The sequence below is a fragment of the Chaetura pelagica genome, unplaced genomic scaffold (assembly GCF_000747805.2).
Source record: "Chaetura pelagica isolate M959 unplaced genomic scaffold, ChaPel_1.0 scaffold117, whole genome shotgun sequence".
In the NCBI taxonomy this organism is placed as follows: domain Eukaryota; kingdom Metazoa; phylum Chordata; class Aves; order Apodiformes; family Apodidae; genus Chaetura; species Chaetura pelagica.
Window position 1 is genome coordinate 5451841 of NW_009954185.1, and position 3050 is coordinate 5454890.

Sequence of the window (3050 nt, forward strand, 5' to 3'; positions counted from 1 at the left end):
TTTCTCTTTTCTGTGTGATCCAAGAGTGGGACTTGGTCTGTATTTTAAGCAGAAGAGTCTGGAGAAATCTAGGGTAAAGTAAAATATCTGAGTAGGCTTTTCTCTTCTGCTCACGATGATGGAAGACATGCAAAAATATGTTGTCAAATTCAAATTTCCCAGGATTAATTAAAAATCATTACAAAGCTGAAGCCCCACAAGGCTGCCAAAACTTAGACTACCTTGTCTAAATCAATTACTTCAGTAAAACCTGCTGATTAAAGTCAGTGTGCTGTAATGCAGCCTCTTGGAATCTTACTACTCCAGTGGGGGGGAAATGAAAACAAAAGCAAGCAGAAGACATCCCAGGGGACTGTAGCTTCAGGAGACAAAAAATCGGTGCTTTTTGCTTGCCTGTCTCTTCCCAGTTTCCTGCCCCCTTCAGTGTATGAGAAAGACAAGAAGAGTTTGTGCACTTTGGAAACTCGATAGGAGGCAGCAGCTGATCTTCCCATCACCAGCCTAAAAATAATCCACTCCAGGGCTTGGAGCTGCTTCGCTAAGTGGAGAAAAATCCTGCCATTGGGATGATATTGATCACATAGCACAACGGAGTAACGGTTTGGGTTGGTATTTTGGTTTTGTGTTTACAAAGGTAAGCTGCAGAGTTTGATCTAACGTTCAGCAACTAAACGGGCATGCGACGACCCTCCCCCATTATCTCCCACTAACCACCTCCTCCTGCTTCCCTTTATATCTGTGGGACAGGGCTGCTCCTCACTCTTTCCTGGGATTACAACTCCGATCTCTCTTTCCTTTTCCATTCACAGGCTTTCTCAGCCTTTACCGTCCCCTCCCGCTGGTGTTTTCTTTGCTGCTGCTCACGGGGTTACGCTTCTCTTTTTTAAACTGTCCTGTCTTGGCATGTGAAGTCGAAGGTTTTACAGCAGGCAGGGCAGCAGGCTGAGGTTGGAAATCGCCCTGTGTAAAGGAGCTTACCCAAAGAGAAATAAGCAGTGTGTGAGATGCGTGTGAGACCACTGCAGATGTCTGTGTGAAAGGCTTTTCAGTGCCAGCAGCCTGTTCTATCACCGGTGCTGCCGTGATTTTCCTCTGTGTTTGAAGCCTGATCCAAAAACCTGCTGGAGTCAATGAGATTCTCTGCATTGGCTGCAGCAGCGTTTGGATCAGGCTGCTGCTATGTGGCAGTTAGAGCCGTGAATGCTGACAAGTATCAGAGATAGTTAATCACCCTGAGGCCCAAGGTAACCCAGACAGTGCTTAGGAAGGAAGCAGGATCTGTCTAGAACAGGTGGTCACAGCTGAAATAGGAATTAAAAGGAAAAAGAGATATTTTTGGATAAAAAAGATTTTAAAGGGGCAGCACTTCTTACCATTCCCTTAGCAGAACTCTCTGCAAATAATGCACAGGATATAGACCACAAAGATTTTATTAGGTCCAGTGCTTTTCTGAAGATAAGAATAAACTAGTAGGTTTATATACCTGGGAAGGAGAAAGATTACGAGCACTAACCTAAAATCTGTTGCAAAACTCAGAGTTAGGCTTTCCATTGTGCTTATCCAAACCTGTAAATTAATAATTTGACCTATGTTAATTTTTTTTTCTGTAAAATTCAAGAAGGAAAGAAACAAATCTTGCTTTTTTTAATTGCTTAACTATTCACAAGGTAAGAACCTACTGCTTTTGTAAAATTCAAAGTACTTTCTCCATCCTGCATCTGCCTACAGATATCAATACATATGTATATATGTACATGCATATGTGCCTATATGGGCATATAATGCACACTATACGTAAGACACAAAAAAAACCCAAAAAACCCCCAAACCTGAGCTGAGATCCAAGTATGCTCTGTAACCTGAAGTATTTTAATCAGACAGTGCAGCTATTGATTCTTTTTGTTGTTGTTAAATACAAGGAACAGTATCATTTAATTTTTTTCCAAAATATTCTTATTTCCCTCAAACAAGGCCCACTCGAGGAGTGTATTTTTACTCTTTTTGTTATAGTCATAATATCTTGCAGAGCATGCTGAACAGAGAGATAATCCAGGGAAAATGAAACACTTGACTATGAAGATTTTAAAGCCTGTTTTAAAAGACCCTAAGGTAATTAAAATGCCCTTAACAAGAATTCTTAGAGTTTTGCACTCAGTGAGAATGTTCTCATAATTCTAATGGAAATTTAAATTATCTGCTGTTTTCCCATCGTTTTCTTCACAATTGCTAATGGAAAAATTATCTCAAGAATTGGCTGGGTGCCCTGAAAATCCCCACTTATGCTTGTTAAAATGAGATTTGTAGGTGTTTAGGTTCATTGGGTTCAATGCTACAATATGTGTACAACTTTGTCCTTTCTTTTTTCTTTTTTTCCCCCCCCAAACCCTTTTCTTATTCACAGTGAATATTAATTCCTGAATCATTTTTTGTAGTGATTTTTCTATTATATTATGACAATGTCTGCACACCTTAACCCAAAACTAGAAAATGTTACCTTGCCAGTGCCAGAGATTTTAGCATTACAATTCAAATACTTCAAGGGCATCAGCTTTTTTAGCTGTTTCATTATAGGATGGACTGTTGTTCAGATAGTTCACATCATTATTAAAGTAAAGCAACAGGGAATCAGATTCCCAAATGGTGTAAAGGAGAGCTGCCTTCCACTGGCATCATCAGGTGCCTGTCATCCTGGCTGTTCTTGCCATTCCTCTGTGAAGTTTTGCTCATTGCTTTAGCTTCTAGATGGCTGCTCAGCAAATGCTATTTTCACAAGGAAAAAGAAAAACAAAAAAATCCTCTGAAAATTTCTAACCAGTTCTAGAGTTTGTAAAACTGAAGTTAAATTGATCAATTTGTCAGTAACTTTGAAGGACAAAGGCATTCCAGCCTGCAAGTATTAAAACAAAAAAATTACCTGGTATTTGGCACCATTACTGGGTTGATGAATGTATCTCGTACCCTCAGTAAGCATGTGCTTATTATCAGAAGATCTTTATCACATCACTGCATTTCCCCTAGCTGAAATGCTAGGTTAAAGCTACTATGCTTGG

The 3050-nt window shown here is 39.7% G+C and overlaps 1 protein-coding gene across 1 annotated transcript in view; it reads left to right on the plus strand.

Annotated features, from left to right (window-relative positions):
- Window positions 1–526: 526 nt before the first annotated feature.
- The window catches only part of ABCC9 (ATP-binding cassette, sub-family C (CFTR/MRP), member 9), a 73709-nt gene continuing 71185 nt past the window's right edge, over window positions 527–3050 (plus strand). The window contains exon 1 of the mRNA XM_010002956.1: window positions 527–634. The gene's annotated coding sequence lies outside the window, so the exon portion shown is untranslated. The remainder of the gene's footprint in view (window positions 635–3050) is intronic.